Raw genomic sequence first — 20,635 nt, forward strand, 5'->3', positions numbered from 1 at the left:
TAAACACATTAGCATCCATAAAGCTCTTAGAATAGTGTCTGTTGCATAGCAAAAATTAAGGAAGTGCTGACTACTGCTATGGAATTACTATTATGAGAATTACATGTTGAAAATAATCTTTTCTATGTTTGTATATTCCACTGAAGGTAAATAAACAGTAAAATATTTAAAAATAAAGTCAAAGGATAGTATAAAACATAGAAGTGTAAAAACATTTCTTGTTGGTTTTTCCTTTTTTTTTTTTTGAAAGAATTAAAGAACCTAGAAATATGAAGGCAAAAATGTTGCATTGTGTGTGGCCACAACTGGTGAGCTTAATACATAGATGAGTTGGAGAGCAATGGGCAAAGGGGTTGGCGTGGGGCAGCCAGGTGGAAGTACATTATAGAGTAAATGAGACGTGAGCAAGTGGAAACAAGTGGGAGATAATTATTTTAAGGAGCTCAGCTGTAAATTTGATAAAGTAGATAGAAAAGAAGGAAGGGAAAGTTCCATGTCATGTGCATACTGTTTTAATACTTCAAGTAGGAATTACTAATCTAGAATAAATTTGAATTTTGATGAGAATAATTCATAAGGAGTAGGTGAGTTGAAGACATGGAGCTGAAGAGTTCTTGAGAGAAAATGGAAAACTTGCTATGTGCAATGCAAATGGCTTTTAACTTATAATACAAGGGAATTCAGAGAGCAGTGCTGATGCTAATAGGTTATGGATTTTGCAGTGGGTCGTTTAACAGCTTCTGTTTTCTTAATGACATCCAAAGCACTCATTAACAAAGAGGAAAATAGAGAGGCCAGAGGGAAATTTGAGGAGAGTGAGAAAGTTTATTAAAAAAATCTTTAAAGGGAATGAAAAAGAGTTTATTGGTAAATTAGAGCAACGCTCCCAGTCTTGAAAGCCCATCTGAGGGAGGCAATCATTAATTTATTGGACTACCAATTTCCCTGACACATATTTTCTTCTCCAGTTACCTGGGCATAAGTTACAAAAAGGGGCAGAAAAGAGTAAGGAAGACAATTACTTAAAAAAAAATACAATTAGTATTCTATATATACATATGTGTGTGTATGCATGTATTGATCAACCTCAGAAGTTACTAAACTCTTTGATTCTTTGGAAGTTCTAGTTCATTATCAAAATAAAAATAATACTTTATGTTGTCAAAATTCTTTACAATCTAATTTAGTTTGATCATTTGCAAAGTTGGCAATGTCCAATAAAATTTTTTTAAAATGTACATAGCTTTTACACGTTAACCTTAATTCTTGGAAACCTATCTAATAAATAATTTATATAGAAAATTATTATATAAATAAAGGTTCTTGTCCTGTTAGTATTTATAAGAATGGGAAACACCTTTGTCAACAATAATGAAGTGACTTAGTAAAGCAAATTATATCTACTTACTAGCAAGTTACACAGTTGTTAGAATTATAATTAACAAAACTATGCAGCAAAACAGAATAATGCTTAAAAAGAAGGCTGATTTCAAAATTGTCTCTGTCACAACTATTAAATGAGTATTTATTAAAAACTAAACAAAAATAATTTTTAAAGGTCTGTAACACTCTTTTTCTGTTTCAAAATATTTGCTAATATGACTCATAATTTTGCTAAGAGGAGTATCAAAGGAGTTTTTCCTACCTGCTTTTTAACTTTCTGATTATCATTTCATGTGAGAGCTCATAGTTTTCAATAGTAAACAATCTAATATTAGAGATTTGATTTACTTGATAATTCATATTTCTAAGTTATATGTAGAAAAAAGACTATAATTATTTTTAAAAATTATTCTAAAGTTGATTTTTTTCCTTTTCTTTCTCTCCCCTTTTCTTTTTCTTTCTTCCTTCCATTTCTTTCTCTCTTCCCCTTCCTCCCTCCCTCCCTTCTGCTCTTTCTTTCCCTCTCTCCTTCTTTCTTTCCTTCTTTTTCTTTCCTTTTCCTTTCCTTTTCTCTCTCTCTCTCTCTCTCTCTCTCTCTCTCTCTCTCTCTCTCTCTCTCTCTCTCTCTCTCTCTCTCTCTCTCTCTCTCTCTCTCTCTCTCTCTCTCTCTCTCTCTCTCTCTCTCTCTCTCTCTCTTTCTTTTGCTATATTTTCCCTGGAAAGTAAACTACTACATATAATTGCTAGCCATTCTTTCCCCCTATTCTCATGTTTATTCATTGGTCTTTCCCTTCACAAAAATCATAACAATTGAGTCTGTAGATGCTTCTTAAATCTCCTATTATCCTTATTATGAAGCTATGCTAACATGAATATATCCAATATATTAAGAACTCTCTAGTTATTGAATTACTTGGACTTTTATTATGGGGATCTTTGTAAGTATAAAATTTAGTCTTAATTTTTATAAGCCTTTTAATTTCTTAGTTCAAAACTGAGAAATCCATAATATACAGCCAAATGATGAAGAATTATTTGCATAAATGGAAGTTTCTGATTATTGGTTAATGAATACTTGGCAGTACTCTTGCCATTTCTCAGAAAGTCTCTGTTAAAGTTTCCTTCTGTCTGTCTCTCTCTCCCTCTCTACACACACACACACACACACACACACACACACACACACACACAGACATATAGTCACTTAATTTGATTAATAGCACAGACTCTGCCACTGTAAAGTCCAAGATTTTAAGTAATTCTTGTTCTGTGATTTCTGGTCCATGTTTCTTTAGGCAAATAACATAATATCTCTTACCCTTATTATTTGCATCTGTAAAATAGAAATTAATCATCATGATTGTTTTGAGAATTGTGTGCTATAATATGAATTGAGTTTCTTTTACAGAGCCAGGCACAAAACAGGCACTTAATAGATAGCTAATTTTATTATGTTTTTAGTATTATTTATGTCCCAGTGTTCCCTGAATCTGTGAGTCCCCATAAGGAATTATAATTTTTTATAAATTGAGCAATACCTGTTATCAGCAGCAACTTATTAAGCTCATTACTTTCCAGTGCCAGTCAGATTTTTTGGCCTTTGTGTTTGCCTGTTGTGGGGCCTCAATAGATATTTACTTATTACATAAGTAAGTAAATAAATAAGTCCATAAATGAACTATTTCAGTGCTACTTTTTAGAAGGTTGAACAAATATGATACAGTAAGAGATGACAAAACACTCTAAAGAAAAAAATGGCCACATCACTTATGTGCCCATGGGATAGCCTAGGAAAAATACAAAAGAAAAGTGTATTTAATACTTTATATTAACTATTTCTAAAATCAAACACAAAATTCTCTGATGATTTTTAATGTTTGTCCCCATAAAAATAATGTGGAATTAGTCCTACTAAAGATAGAACATTGAATTATACATGTACGTGAAAAAGAGTTAGAAGGTGAGTGACTGGTTGTAACAAAAGGAAGAGAGAGAAATGGCCTTTTCTATATGCTGTAGTACCTTTGAGTAAAATACTTCCTAAATCTAGCTACAAAATGGTGTGTTATATAGATGGTGTTAGCCACCTTCTGTGTTAAAGATTTCTACTGTGGAGATCAGATTTTGCCATAGAAAGGATTTGTAAAAGTAACACATTTGCCAGTATCATTGGCAGTCATGAATGCCAACAAAGTGAGCCTCTAATTTAAATTTGTGATCATGCTATCCTATAGTAGCACTTTCTTGTGAGGTTCATTCTGTGGAAAAGATGAATAGAAAATGTATAAAAGTGAAGCTTCTATAGACTGAAATGGCTATATAATTTTGAAAATATAAAATACATTAACCAGGGCCAGGGATTTAGCTCAGTGGTTTCACCGCCTGCCTCATAAGCACATGGTCCCCAGTTGAATCCCTGGCACCAAAAAAACAAAAACAAACTAAAATACATTAACCAAGATCATTACAGCATTTTACATTACTATTTCATCATTAAATATTGCCTATAATCAATATTCATGATAATCTCTGACCTCTGAAATGGAATCATGCTCACAACATACCTGAATCATATAAAGATAAACTCAGAAAGTGCTTGATTTCTCAATACTTTATTCTTAGAACAGTTATTTACAGAAAAATTAAGATATTGCAGAGATTTCCTACATATTCCATACTCATTTTCCTTCATTAACAATATGCCACATTTTTAAAAATTAAGCAAAAATATTGATACACTGCTTTGACTAAAGTCCACACTTTAGTCATATTTCCTTAGCTTTACCTAATGTGTGTGTGTGTGTGTGTGTGTGTGTTTCCAGGACTCTATCTACATTAGTTGTCTCCTTAGACCTCTCTTGGTTAAGATGGTTTTTCAGACTTTCCTTGTCTTTGAAGATACTGATCATTTTGAATAATAATTATCAGGTATTTTTCAGGCTTACCTACTTCTGTAATTTGATGCTTTTCGCACAAGATAGGGTCATATACTTTAGAAGGAAGACTATGGAGGTGAAGGGACATTTTGTCACATCACATTAAGGATAAGTGCTATCAACATTAAATCACATTATATTATATAATATATTATATTATATTCACATTGAACTTGATCACTCAGCTGAAGTAGTGGTTGTCAAGTTTCTCCATTGTGAAGTTGCCCTTCTTTTCTCCTATTCATACCAGATTCTTTGGAAAGATACCACTATGCTTAGCCCACAGTTAAGGAGTGGGCAGTTATGTCCCCCTTCTAGAGTGGAGTATGTGGACTATTTGGAATTCTTCTGCTATGAAAATGTGTCTATTTCCCCCCATTTATTATTTTTAATCTAATAATTTACTCATATCAGGGAGACCCATGGGCTTTTATTTTATACTTTTGAGTTATAATCAAATACTACATTATTTTGCTAAATTGGTCCAGCATGGCTATTGCAGGCTCTAGCGGTTGACTCCTGTGCTGTTTTGACAGGACATCAGTATGGAATTATTTGACTGTGTAGAACTTCCTTAATCTCTTATATTACAAGATGTCTTAGTTTATTTTTTATATTTTCAGTTCTGGGTCTAGGATTGGCCATTTCTCCAAGAAATTGTGCTTCTTTTTATTGGAAAATGGTATTGGACACTAAAATTTGGATTCAAAATCTGCTCACTGCTACTGAAGTGTCACTGCTATTAGATCTTCAGAAAGAAGATCTAGAAATTCACCTTGTATGTCCACACATGTATAAATATTTATATGTCTGGCCATATGTATCTATATTAGCCTAAGCATGAGTTTATATCTCCAAATATAACCCATTACCACACAGATCATTCTAGCCATGTTTCCTTATTTATCTGTACATTTTACCCCAAACAAATCATTTAACTTTTAAAAGCATGAAAATGAAATTTTAACACTTTTAGCTATTGGGAAGCCATATTATCTAGCATGACAATTTCTAGAGGGAATGATGTGCATCATCAAACTTAAATTTATGGACAAAAGCACTTTTTACCATAAACATACCTCTATACTTCTGTTCTGACAAAACAAAATAGTCTCATTTCTCTTGAGGCTTCTTACTTACAACTAAGATCCTGACAAGTGCCTCCCCCTCTCCAAATCAGGAAGGACACTTAACAAAGTGGTCCTAGACAGGGCTAGTTAATATTGAACTCCCCACACACAGTCATGAGGGTCAATGAAGAGCTTAGCCTCCACCCATATTTAATGTCAGTAATAGAGGTTCTAAGTTGAAGATAGTAGGCACTCCAGTTTCCCCCATACCAAGTGCTAGTGGGATCCAATGGAGAACTGACTCTCAAACTCACATACACCTGCAACAAGATGGAATGAAGTGGTACAAATAAAATAAGTGACACTTGACTTCCTTTTCCCCTGGTGTCAGGCAGTGATTAAGGGAATGAGTACTTCTTCCCATTTAGAGGTAACAAGATTTTGTGAAAGGTCCCACTGTCTTTGAGAAGGTGACAGTAAGGCCAAAAATAGAGTTAAATTTCTTTCTCACCTGTTTGCACTAAGTTGATGTGAGTTAATATCCCATTTTTTGCTGCAGTGTTTATCAGTTGAGCCCAGTGGAAGACTGCACATTCACTCCCAGCTAACCTTTACCGAATATCTCGACATAGTGGAACTCCTTGCTTTAAAAAAATAGTAAGATTAACAAGAATCCAGATCTATATAATACTCATAACATCTAGAATACAACTGAACATTATTCATCATACCCTAAATCAGCAATGAAGGAACAAGACAAGCAGCATACACCAATATCAAAAGAAATGAGTTGTTAGAATTATCTGACAAAAATTTTAAGTAAATTATCAGATAAATATTTCAAAAGGCAATTATGTGTTTCTTGAAATATATGAAAAACAAAGAAAATGTAAGCAAATAAATAGAAGGTATAAAAATAAAAACAAGTGGAAAAGATAGAAATAAAAAACAATAACCACAATAAAAAGCCTCGGTGGACAGGCTCAAGAGCAAAGGAGATATGACAAATCATCAAAGAATCATTGAACTTGAGGTCAGATCAAATGAATCTGCCAAGCCTGAGGAAAAAAAAAATGAGAAAAAAGGAAACTTGGTGGGAGGTGGGTCAGGATCTCAGGAACTTGTGGAACAATTCAAAAAGAGGTAACATTCATGTCATCAAAGTTCCAGAATGAAAAGAAAGCACGTTCAAACATTTGCAAAAGACACAAACTTACAGATTCAAAAACTTTAGGAAAAACTAAATAACATTTTTAAAAAGACATATACATGAATACATACCATAATTAAACTTCTGAACAATAAAGGCAAAGAAAAAACTCTAGAAAATAGAAAAAAATGCATTAATTGTAGAGAAAAATAAATTCAAATGACAGTGTATTTTTGGTCTGAATTTATGGTGGCCAGAAGTACTATACTGGCATAAAAGTTTTCAAGAAAGAACTGTCAAGGGGCCAGGGATTTAGTTTAGTAGCATCGCGCCTGTCTCCCAAGTGCAAGGTTGTGAGTTCGATCCCTAGTACCAAAAAAAAAGAACTGTTAAGTATAAATGTTACATCAAATTACTTATGTGATTTATATTACTAAGCTACTATTTTTTTTTGTACCAGGGATTGTACTTGGGTCCTTGCACTTGCGAGGCAGGCGGTGGAACCACTGAGCTAAATCCCTGGCTGAGCTACTAATTTTTTTTGTATCCAGGATTGCAACCTCTATTCTCCAAAAGTATTCCCAAAGTAATCTTTCTAAAATAGCAACAAAAAAAGCCTTTAACTCGTGTTGATCATATTATGGAAATTAACTTTTCTAACTTCAGCTTTCCAGTTAAAAAACAATCAATGGGTCTCCCCCTCCATTGGATTATTTTTCATATTGTTACCATACATACACGGATCATTCATTCCTTGGTTAGTACACAATATTCTCTCCATTGTCTTTGTTTTTTACACCTCTCTGAGTACTGTTTATGCCAATTACGTATGACACTCTTTTTTGTTCCATGTATAACCATACTTTTTCTTGTCATTGTAAATGTCTCTCCTCTTTGCCTCAAAAACTCACTTCTCTTCCCATTACAAGACTAAATTCAGTATTACCTTCTACACAAAGACAGGTAAATATTCCTCATTTACTGCAGACTTGTAGTAAAATAATGAACTAAAGAGAGTTAAATTCTAATTGTTTCTTCCCATAGCATTCTGTAATTAAAATAATAATGTATGAAAATAATGATTCTAATGTTCGTATCTACCTTATACCCTGGTATACATAAGGAATTCAATAAATGTATGTTGAATGAATAGTCAACATAAAATCTTAATTGTATCTGTTTATTTATTAGGATTCTATCGAACATAAAGATAGTTTGCAAGGAGACTAGGAAATTAGAATCCTACACATGATTTTGTAGAGGATAGGTTACTGATATATCATCAGTAAATAGGAAATACCTATTAAATAGGTATTTAAATACCTAAAAGGAAAATAATTAACTGAAAAATTTAAGATTATCAATTTGGCCTTAAAAGCCAATCACTGATACCTCACTGTCATTGAATCAGGTATTGTCACTGCCCCTTTTCCAGCTCCCAGCACTCATCATTTCAGTATATACTGACGGACTCATGATGCACCTGCTGTTACCAAGGAGCAGGCCAGAGTGCCAGGAGTTAATGTATCTGGGTATAGCTTTCAACCAATTACAGAAGTAATTTGGGATCCAAGTACATTAGCTTTCTCGCAACTCTGAGGTGTGTTCTGTAGAGTCTCACTGAACTCTGCTGAAGGACTAGCAGTCATCCACAGGAATAACCTGTTCAGGAACACACCTTTACCTGCCTCATTCCATGTCTCTGTTCTCAATTTCCATTTGACTCCTGAGTTTCCTAGGACTACCTCCCAGATAAACATATGGCATGCAAATTCTTTTCTCAGGTTCTGTTTCTGGGAGGAGCACAACCTAAGCAAATTGCAAACCATTTCTAGCCTCCTAACAGTCCAGCGCCCCTTGTAGGAGCATCAGTGGTGCAGGCAACAAGGGATAGCTCAGTATATGATGCTCCTCCTAGTTTCTAGTGTTTTCTAACAGATGGAAAAGAGCATGATCTTTAAAAGAACTTATGGAGAATGGCCTATGGAAGGAAGGAAGGAAGGAAGAAGAGATAGTGTCACTTGTTTTCTCATAATGATGATACAGAATTTATGGGCAGATGGTCTGTAGCAGGTGTGACTATAATTAGAGAAGACTGTTTCTTTAGTCACTGAGGAAACTGCTATTATTATTTTGGAATCACAACCTCAGGCTTTATTGCATCATTTGCTTCCTTTTACCTTAATGTCCATCTTCCAAATCACTGGCTAGCCGTCAACAGATTTATTCTTTCTCCACCAACCCATCACGAAAAGCTACACACACACACACACACACACACACACACACACACACAGTTTGATATTTGCCAAAGCTCTGAAAGACATCAACAGTGTCTGAAATATCCTCCAACATGTTTAGATGCTTATTTTATTAACAAATAAGTTCAATCAAATAATTTTCTAGAACTCTAAGTGAAGACTTATGAAAGGTCTAGGTGAAGACTAAAGAAGAAAAATAAATTTTAAAGGATAAGACTTAGAAAACTTGAGTATTTTGCCCTCACTTTGATAATTCACAAAGGATAATCAGCCTTTTAGGAAGTTCTTACTTGGATCAAAGGTCCAAAACACAACCTGTACTCTTGTCATGTGTTTGCATTGTACTAAAATTTATATATCATGAAAAAAAATTTATATATGAATTTCTCTTTAGTTATTGTATGGTTTAGAAGAAGTACGCTTGGACATTTACTTAAAACTGTAAATAGATGAGATCTACATGTACAGATAATTTCCCTTTTCCTTGCTATCTCTATTTTAGCTGCCTGACTTTCTAAGAAGACCTGGTTTCCCCCAAAGAAGCAATTTCCCATAAAAGTCTGAAGCTTATCTCCAAGAAAAAAGAAAAATCAGTGAATTAAGGAGGTTTCCAATGAGGTAGGAACACTGAATCACACACACACAGAGTCTGCCAAAAAATGTATACCCGCTTCAGGAAAAGAAAAACTTGTATAAATATTTTAATGCTAAATTTATTGAGACATCATGAGATTAATACAAGTTATCTTTGGCCTCCACAATTACAAGTGGTCCTCAAAGTGGTGAACATTAGTTACCAGGTATTTATTAGTGCAGGTAGCCATGGTCATTGAGATTGCTGCACATGCATTTTCAATTTCTTCTCTAAGTGTAGTGGGTATTCTGCGATATACAACATCCTCTAGGGTCTCCCCATCTGTTGCAAAAACATCATACTATTTTTCTTTTTCTGAGGTGTGTATATATTTTTTTGGAGAACTGTGTATATAATCATTCAAATTAAGTGTGCTGATAGGTGGACAGCTGTTTGAAAAGAGTAATAATATCTGACCCACCACACAAAGAAATTGCTCACAATTCCCTTGGAGGTGATGGTGTTTATCAGAGCGTACCCTGGAGGAAAGAGAATACAATAACAGCATGATGCTTTTTTCCATTTTTAGCTCATTGTTACTAAGTACACTTAGTGATCTCTGTGCCTGTGGTTTAATCACAGGAGGTTAGGAGTGTGGCGCAGCAGATTAACCCATTTGGTATTTTCTCTTAACACGATACATTTTCATAGTTTAACTTCATGATCTTTTAGTTGCTTATCAAAATTAAGGGCATCAAGTCCTGTAAATGAGTCACAGTCCTAGTCAAAATGTGAACAAATTACCTTGGTTCTTGTTGGGGCCAATCTAGCCTTGGGCTGGGCACAAAATGAGTGCACATAGGGAGCTAGAAGTGAGAAGAAGGGGCCTATGAAAGAGGTACTCTGTTTTCAGTTACCTGTGTATGTCAGGATCCCACTGACAGTTTTCTTTCCATCTGCAATTTCAGATTAAAACTTAAGGAAAAAGACGTTCCCATCTTATGACAAGACAAAAGACAAGCAGTGACATCCAAATCTGGGAACAGTTTTCTCATTTATAGCTATGTACAGTGCTCAGTATTTAGCACAGCACTTGACTTCTGGTCAGTAACTAAAACAATGATGCACATTGAATGATGGGTGGATGAATGAGTTGAAATCAAGTTAATGTAGTAGAAAAGATACCTGTACTTTTATTCCCTTGTGGTCACTCTGTAGTCTCAGGACCCAGCACCATAAATGACACACCAAATATAAGCATAAAATTTATTGAATAAATGTGCGATCCTCATGTTTCAAAGAATAATCATAAGACTAGCCCAGACTCCATGTTTGCCAAGGTCTATGACATAAATATAATGTGAAAGCCCAATCTTATATTATAAATGCAGCTGACAATCTGTCTAGTTTTTAGACTGATTTTTAATAATTTTTACATAACATCATTTATTTTTAGGAACAACACAAGACCACTAAATGACCGGTTATGGATATAAAACCCCTCTGATAAGCTTCTAAACTATATTATTAACAAAATATGTTTTCAAACATTTGTATAATGATAAAGTTAAGGACAATTTCAGAGTCACTAGCTGCTCACAATTCTGATTCATACTTTTTCTACAGTTAGTTTTGCAACAGCTATTTCTCTGTAAAGTACTGTTGCTGTCTTCTCAGTCCTAAGGGAGAACAAAAGCCATTTCATTAGAGAAAGAAATGAAAAATTTAGCATGAAAATGCAGTTACCACAAAACCAAATCTGCCTTCAGTAAATCCATTCAGCCACACCCAGAACTATAGGCTAATCTAATCATTGGATGGATCTCCCCCGAACTCTCTTGATCCATATTCACACAATCTAGGTCCAACCACCTCCAAAAAACCCCACCTATGAGCCCAGGAGGCCTTGAGGAGACATCTAGATACAAGCCAAAACCTTTAGATATAAACCATAACATACATCTGTTATGCTTTTACTCTCTTACAAATTCTTCCTGTAATTTAATCTTCTTGATCTCTATATAGCCTGATTTTAATTACTTAGCATTTTGTAATACATTTAAGATATCTCTGATGAATCATTTCTTTTAGTCATCTTACAAAATATTGAAAGACGTTTAAAACCATATGTTACAGTAAGATATTGGAGAGTGTGGGTAGGGGGAGGAAGCGAGGGAAGTAGAGAGATAGAATGAAAAGATGAATTCATATATGGGGAACAGGAATATAAAGAATCTATATCTTCTATAATTGCTTGAAATTGAATACACTATGAGCACTCACAGGAAAGAGCATGTTGCCAAGGCTTTGAGAATTTTGCACAAAATATTGGAAAATTTATTAAATAAAAATTATAACAACAATGTAAGGTTTTTACCTTGTTTGCCTTTCAATTCCCTATAATCATGAAGTTGTGGCATCATAAAATGTTTAGTGTTTGAAGATGATCTATCATTTTATACTTCATCTATAGGGAATCTGAGGCCTAGAGGGAAAGTGACTTGCCCAGAGTCACACAGGAAGTTGTTAAATTTATTTGAGTATGTGTCTTAAGAACGCCATAGGTATTTTATATATATATGTAAATATATATTCCTTATGTATAAATTTTACAGTCATTTACAATAAGTCTTGTGTTTTTGTTCCAATTTTCAGAGGTTACTGAGATATAGGATGCTTGGGTAAATTACCTCCACAGATCAATGGTTGCTTTTTTAAGTCTAAGGCTAGAGGCTAGAAGCATCTCAATTTTCAGCATTGTAATATAGCTGGAGCTGATAAGTTTATGATTTTGAACATAAGATTTATAACAAGTTGTATGATTAAAAATATAAAATGGGAAGATTCCAAAAAGGATATACAATAAAGTTGGAAAAAGGAAGGAAATGAAGTAATTATTAGCATCCAGAACACTAGAGTCTTAGGCTTTAGCTATAAAATTAAGATGAATTAAACTAAGTCATTTTATAAGTAAGCCTAATTCTGATTTTAAAATTGTTATGATCAGTCCGGGGATTTAGCTCAGTGGTTCTGCCGCCTGCCTCGAAATCTCAAGGACCCGAGTTCGATCCCCGGTACCAAAAAAAAAATTGTTATGGTCATTTATAAAATTCTGCTTAAAATAGGACAAATTTCAAACTTGCCTCAAACCTATATTTAAAATCTATTTTTAAACACCAGGAATGTCCCCTGTTCCCCTAAATTTGTTATTAAACTGTAATCATTGATCTTCACTTTCAGTAAGCTGTAGCTGGAATTGACACAAAGACAAAAATACTACATCTAATCACTGTGTACTTATTTCTTAAATGGACTTTCTTGTTTAAAATAATGCTGTAGCTAAACCTTTGATTCTCTTTTTCAACTTTTTCATTACCCATGGTACTGCAGTCAGTCATTCATGATAGAAAAGTATTCTTTTGTTTTTGTTTGTTTGCTAAAGATCTTTTTTAGAATATCAAGTTTTAAATTATTATTAATACAAGAAACTTTGGAAATGGAGTTTTAATAATATCCACCATTAATGCTTTGTTTCATTGGCTTTCAAAACACCATACTCCCCCTAGTTTTCTTCCTTTCTCTCTTGACATTCTGCTAATCTGTTTGGTGAAACCTTCATCCCTCAACCTCTAGTGTTACAGTGCCCTAAAATTTGTTCCTAGCTTTCCAATCCTTTATCTACACTTACTATTTATGAGTTTTATTCTTGTCCTATTAACTTAATAGGCAGATGTTTAAGACTCCCAAATTCATTGTTCTAGCTTTGACCACTCATTCATATACTAGGATTATAATTTCAGTTTTCCACTAAAATTTCCAATTATATACCATTAGCATTTTAAATTTAGCAAAGAAAACTTAATTTTCCCAGCTTCATAACTCATTCAGTTTTGGAGGGTAAAAGCCTTGCCTTTAACCTGAAACTCTCACATTCCCACTGATCCTACATGTAGTCTACCAGAAATTCTTGCTAGCTCTAATTTCAAAATCTATCTTGCACCCATTCTTCTCTCACTATCTTCATTCAACTCCATCACTTTTTGTCTCATTTAATGCAATATAATAGGTAATCACTTACATGATCTGCTTTCCTTCCCTTACCCCAATCCTCACACTGTAATCTATAACTAATACAAGAGCTAGAATAATCATCTTTTTAAAAGAAATACTATCACTGCTCAAAACCTGGCTTCCACCATTCAGAATAAAAATCAAAACATTTTCTGTGACCCATATGGCCTCATTCAATGTTTCTCCTGCCTTACCCTCCAAACTCATTTACTATTGCTCCCCTCACAAATTTACTTGCAGGATTTTCTGTTCAAAAAGGCTTTTACAGTATTAGGACCTTTGTACTTGCTTATTCCTAAAGTCTGGAGGATCTGTAAGATTCCTCTAAACAAGATCTTAGTATGCATTCACATTTTATTTTGTGAAGATATTTGTAGAAGACATTTTATAAAAGATTAGCTACATTTCACTTTGTAGATGATCCACACATGTAGCAATTCATAAATTTGTTAAATAACAAATGTGAACTCAGAAAGCTAAAACAGGTGAAACCAATGCATTTTAAGCAGTGACTGGTCAAACACCGCAGACATGTGAGTTACAGTGTAGTTTCAATATTTAATTGATCAAAATCAGTTGAGGGGATTTCTAGACATCCACTAACATACATAAAGATTGTGAACAGGAAATCATCCAGGCTCAGGAACCTTCCAACAAGTATGTTAGATGATTCTGCTGCAAATGGCTTATGTTTTGTCCCAAGAGGGACACCAACTGGATGTATTTGCTCACATACAAGGAAGGGACCTGCCATGAGCTGGTACAGATCACCAAAGGGATGAAACGGAAAATCAACAGATGGTATACAGCCAAAGTGACTATAGCAATTAGGGTGAAGTTTCAACTTAACTGGCTTTAGGATATGCCCTGGGGATTTGTAAAGTACTCTTCTACGTGTGTCTGGGTGGGTCACAGAGGTATAGCTTTGGGGTCTATATTTTTTCCCTCATCCATTCTACTCTGGCAGTCTTCCCCTGCTCTGCTTCGCAGGCACCATGAACTAAGCACCTTTTCTTTCCCACGGCCTTCCACCAAGCCATGATGACCCCACCTTGGAGCCAGCTGATCATGGACTGAATTCTCAAAATCACAAGTGAAATTAAACCTCTCCTCCTTTTAGTTGTAAATGTTAGCTATTATGTCTCTTTGATAGGAAAGCTAATACAGGAAATTGCTACCAGAGAAGTGGGGTCATTATGGTGACTATAACTGACCATGAGTTTAGAAGCCTTGAGAACTGGTTTGTGGGAGGAGTTTGGAAAGTTTTGGAGCTGTGGGCTAAAGAAGTCTTGTGATACTGTAATAGAGATTAGTGGTGGTTCTAATCAGAGCAAAGAAACTCACCATGTTAATAGTAATGTGAGGAAAGGCTTAGGAGGTTTCTGATGGGAACAAGGACTCCATTAGCAGTTGGAGTAGAGCCATATGGGTTATGTTCTGGGAGAAAATTTGTCTACAGTGTGCCGTGCCCATGTCCTGAAATTTTGTGGGAAAATGAGATTAAGAGTGGTGGAGTAATTAATTTGACAGAGGAAATATTAAGATAGTCTGACATTCAGGTTGTGGCAGTGGGTATGCTGATTGCTTTTAGCAAGCAAAGGTAAAGTAGAAAAAATATAGAAAAACTTAAATTTTGGCCAAGAAAGAGCCATGTGTAAAGTTCAGGCCAAAGGAGGTATGGCTTCTGAAGATATCAGCAGCCATACCTATTGAAAAGAAACTGAATACTTTGGACATGGACAAGAAGAATGATACCTTGAGAATTATCTCATGTATCAAAAAGTCACTGAACACTCAAGGGTGCAAAAATGTCAACCTTTCATTTGAGAAGAGAGTTCCTGGGACTCTTGCTCAAAAAGGGCCTCCTAAGGAATTGGCTACCCGGAATTCACTTTACCATGCTCAGTCATCCAGGAACACAGAGGGCACTATAGGTATAGTTTAAGGGGCCCTGGTTGCTGCTTCCTCTGACATCAGACCTTAGCATCGTAAATGTGATGCTAATTTTGCTAGCACATAAAATGGAAGGGGTATGGGGTCAATGAGGCTTCCACCTACATTTCAAAGGAAGGCCTGGGAGGCCAGGCAAGGTACCCCTGAGAGAGTAGGGTATGAAGCTATGGGAATAAATCCAAAGGTGCAGCAGAGAACTCAGGAAGTCACAAATGCCAGCAATGTGGAAAGTCAACTGAGGAAAACTGCAGGGCATGAGTGGAGCTAGCACAAAAGAAAAGACCTGTGGGCTGCAATCAACAAGGCTGTGGAGGTGCACAAGCCCTTGCAACTCATATTTTACTAATGTGTGCCCCATATGCCAGATATGGTGCTAGAAGACAATGTTTGCTGAGCTAGGATTTGGTCTTGCTTTCATCTGTTTATTTTCTGTCCTCTTATTCCTCTGTTTTCTATTGGGAATGTTTACCCTCTGCCATTGTGCCTTGGAATTATGTAATTTGTTTTTGATTTTTACATAAGTTCACAGCTAAGAGTTTGTCTTCAGTATCAGAACAGACTTGGACTTGGACTTTTGAAAAATCCTGGAACTGTTGAGACTGTGGGGAACAGGTTTCTGCATTTCTGGTTTTACATGGGACAGTTGTATTTTGCTAGGCATAGTTATGAGCTTCCTATTGTCTTTATTTGGAGATTAAGTATGGTTTCACGAGATGTATTTGGGTAGCAAGTTGAAAAGGGGTGGTATAGAGTGGTAAGGGTAGAGTTTCAACTTGACTGGCTTTGGGATTTGCCCTGGCGATTGGTGGAACCCACTTCTAAGTGTCTGGGTGGGTTATGGGGCATAACTTTATGGTTTATCTCTGGCCCTTCATCCTTTCTATTCTTATTGTCTTCTCCTGCTCTGGTTCCCAGCCATATAAACTAAGCGGCTATGTTCCACTACATCTTTTCAGCATGCATGCCATAAAGTCTCTGGTTTAGATGCAGCTGAACATAAACTGAATCCCTCAAAACTGTGAGCAAAACTAAACTCCCTCTTTAAGTTATGGTATTGTGTCTCAGAGTCAAGAAAGCTGCCTAACACAGTGACAAAAGAGGAAGAAGATCCCATTAGGATGAACATAAATACCATCCTAAGCACTCCTAGCTGGGAATTTTGTAAATCCATTCATAGGACTGACAGCCAAATGGTACTATTAAATTTTTAAGTTGCTAGGTATTATAAAGTTTAAATACCAAAACTTTGTTACATTATTTGCTACAAAATTTTATATACATGGTCATCACTGGTATGAATAAATTTATAGATCAGGGATATAGAAATAAAATATAGATGTTTAAAAATATGTATTCTAGGTTTAGTTCTTCAGCTGATAACTTCATAATACTTTCATAATTTCCTAAATAAAGAACCACTTCAAGTACTATTTAGAAAAAAAACTGACTGTTCATCTCTTTATGCTTCCCTTTCCTCATTCTCTTCCTTCTTTCTGTCTCCATAAAAAAAACTTTGTCAAGAAACCATTAGAGAAGCCCAGCTCGGCATGGGTAGGGTAAGCAATGCAGGGGATCATAATGGCTTGGCAATGGATACAGAGCTGGAGAAAAGGACAGAGAAGACATGCACAAAGCAGCCTAGTGTAAGATGGAGAAGTCTTCTTGGAGTGACAAGAGTACCCACATGGGGAAGTTGCTACAGCAACTACTCAATACAGATTTTCATAGCCTGTGGCCAGATGGGAAAAAATGTTGCGTGGGATGGGAGGATGCCAGCAAGAAGAATTTGTTTAAATATTTACTAATTCAATAAATAAGGATATTGAAGATTATAGTAATTAGTATTTTTCTCTGTATGAGGATTTAAAGTATGAAAAAGACAAAAGCTTGAATGAACACTGGTATTGTATTTTTTTGGGTATTGTACAAAAGGGGATGATATTATAATAGACTCATGTTTTTCTACATATAGACAGATAAGAAACAGATGTAAAATATATTTGTGTATAAAAATATAAATGCATATGTATTTGTTTCCATATGTATAAATGTTTGTATATATATGTAAATCACCTCACTCTGTTAGAGAATCTGAGACAGCTATTCCCCAGTAGCAATGAGCATAAGCACAGTCTCCAAATCTTGGTTTCTAAATATAGGTCTCCCATTAGAGAAACCACAGCTCTTTGAAGAAATGGCTGATTTAGAGCTAGAGAAGGAAAAATAAAATGTGCCTAGAATATACTTTTGTTCTAAAAGTTAAACAATGGTGAGTATTAAATAATGATGGGAAATGTAAAAAAACATACAAGTTACATTGAATGAGTTTACATTGGATAAATTTTATATAAGTTTCAAAGTAACAATAGAAGCAGATTATATTCCACTGAATAAAAGTATGAGTCCATGATATCAGCAATTAATTATAAGTTTGATGTTTACATAATCACAAAGTATCTTATAAATCTTAATAATGAAAGAGAAATAAATGGCTTTACATTGGAAAAGATAGATGCGTATGTATTTGTTTCCATATATATGTATGTATTTATTAAGAGTACTTAATGAAATGAGTAAAATTATTACCCCAGTAAGGTACAAATTTTAAAAATTTTTCAAAATTGTTTTAATGGGATGCAAGAGTAAAGATAAAGCATGACTGATGTTATCATAAGACAAACACAAATAGGTAAATTCTACAAAAGCAAGAGATCTGTAATCTTTAGAAATTTCAAGGTCATGAAATTTAAAAGGAGTCAAAGAAAATTTTCCATATTAAAGAAACTAAATTTTAAAAAGTAAATATAACACATAATTCTGGACTAATTTTTTCAACATGATAGACACGGTTAGGATAATTAACAAAACTTGAAAGAAATCTCAGGATGGAATAGCACTGCAGAAATGTGTCAGTGTGAATTTTCTAATTTTCATGGTTTTAGTTGGTTGTATGTCCATAAAAAGTACTAAAGTATTTGAAATTGACAGTGGATGGTATTAACTACTCTCAAGCTATTTGGGGATAAATTGTTTTTACTGTTATTTCAAATTTTCTTTTACTTTAATATTGTCTAAAACAGTTATGCAAAACAATAATAACAAAATCCCTGAGCCAGATAATCCACCAGATGCAACTAGTATAGTTAAAGTCTGCTGACAATGGTAGTCAGCTTCTAATCTATTAGTACTATTCTTTTTTACTAACACCTTTTGGCAATATCTCATTTCTTCAACTTGAGATTTTAGGAGTTTTCTTCATAATGATATTTTTGTTCTTTCATATATCTGTGAAAATGGTATTAAATTAAAATCAGTAAGATCTATAAGAATGAAAACAAGCTCCTGAAGGATGTATCTATCTCCATTCATATTGTAGGAAAGTGGCATGAGCTATAGGGGGGAAAAGTCATAAAGAACACTCATACTTAGGAATTAAAAACAGTTGAGGTCTACAGTATTCTATAAGACATCTATGATAAACCAGCAGGGTGACAACTATATGTCCAAACAGAAATGCAATATTTGGGATCATGTTCCATATCAAGCCATGTAACAATGGGGCAATTAGTAAGTGAATTAAAAAATTATTGCTTTCAACAATTTATTAAATCAATACTTAGAATAATAAAAACTTCTTAACTCCCATAAGCTCAGGCAGTTATAGTTAAAACAAATCTGTTGTTCTACTAGCTTACATCTGTTTATAAATAGCAGTAAGGCATGAGAACATCCCAGGAGCCTAATGGACTTTCTAAATATAGCTTTCCCTTCCTCCAATGGCTTTGAGAAGAATGCTATCTTTTGTGAAAATTTGGAATTTATAAAGGGCACACAGACATTAATGTCAGAGACTGAGACATAGAAAATATTTGAAATATTTTCTTAATCTGGGAACCCACATTCTGGCAGCATGAACATTGAAACTCAATAAAATTAAATATTTCACTCACAGTAAAATGGCAAACAACAATTATAGCACTCAAATCTCTGTTTTCTAAATTCATTGAATGTGGCATAAAATAGATTGCAAAATTGCTCATTTTCATTTCCCTCGACACCACATTCCCTTTTGCCTCTGAGAAAGATAACATTACTTGCCAACATTAGCTGTAAATAGCTTTTTAAATTTCTCTTCTGAAATACTATTTCTGTCTTAAAAATTTGTGAGAGTGTTTTCCTTATTTCTTTCTTTAACTGCCTGCATTTATAGTTTTACTGTTAAACTATCATACAAACAGTAAGTACAAAAATATATAGTAAAGGAGATAAGAATCCAAGATAACAAGGTAAGGAGTAGAAACAGTATGTTTTAAGAGTGGATAGGGGAAGAGGGAAGACAATAGAAATGTAATTTATTTTAAAAATGAATGTCAAGCTAATGTTTGAATAGATCTAATACAACTTTCGTTAATGTAAATCTCAGAGTAACTTCTGTTGTCTACATTGTCTCAGACTATGGAGTAAATAAAGCACCAAGATTTTTGTATTTTACCAGTACATATTTTTTCTAAAAATCTCTAAAAATTTTTTAAATTAAAAAAATGAAAGCCTGCCTTTAACTTTATCCCTGTTTATTCAAACTCTAAGTTGAAAAATTGTATTTAAACTCAAAAGTTATGATTTACCCTGTCTATACTTTTTTAAAGCACTGGGGATTGTGTGTGTGTGTGGACGCATGCATGCACATGCACAAACACACATAGACACACACACACACACACATTTGCTATCAAATTTTCCCAGATTTGATAGTGGGGTCAGCCATTGGCAAATTTAAAGTCATCTTAAGTGATTTACACATGAAATCAGTTTGAACATTTGAACACCTCTCTTCCAGCCCTTAGAAAGAGGTATAACCAAACATGGCTCTAATTTGATATTTGAAATGTTTTATTAAGAGTCATTTGAGAAATGCTCAAAGTGGTTGTAAAGTCTTCATTGTGCACTAAAAATATTAAAAGTTGGTGAGAATTAAAGAAATTAGTGTGGTTTCACATGCAACAGTGAAAGCCTAGAAGATATGCTAAGCACCGAGCCTTCTAATTACCACTCAGCTGAATTTGGTAGACACAAAACATTACAGGAATTAGATCCAGACATTACTAATTCTTAATGCTAAAATAAAATTTTTTTTAGTTAGGTAAATAAATTCTAACTTGTGCCACAAGGTAATGAGTTCAAGAATTTTTAAAGGGATTTTGTACCTTGCACTATGCATAAAATCTTTTCTGAAATTT

At 34.3% G+C, this 20,635-nt stretch overlaps 1 protein-coding gene across 2 annotated transcripts in view; it reads left to right on the top strand.

Moving 5' to 3' along the window:
• Pkia (cAMP-dependent protein kinase inhibitor alpha) overlaps positions 1–20,635 on the top strand; it is a 99,058-nt gene that overhangs the window by 56,795 nt on the left and 21,628 nt on the right. The window contains exons 3-4 of one of the 2 annotated variants that reach the window (XR_015442749.1): positions 9,303–9,418; positions 10,343–11,739. The exons of the other annotated variant lie outside the window; for it this stretch is intronic. The gene's annotated coding sequence lies outside the window, so the exon portion shown is untranslated. Of the gene's footprint in view, positions 1–9,302; positions 9,419–10,342; positions 11,740–20,635 lie in introns of those variants that run through there. 2 annotated transcript variants of the gene reach the window in all.

The sequence above is a fragment of the Heterocephalus glaber genome, unplaced genomic scaffold (assembly GCF_053883595.1).
Source record: "Heterocephalus glaber isolate CG9 unplaced genomic scaffold, H.glaber_assembly_v1.0 deba00001553, whole genome shotgun sequence".
NCBI lineage: Eukaryota > Metazoa > Chordata > Mammalia > Rodentia > Bathyergidae > Heterocephalus > Heterocephalus glaber.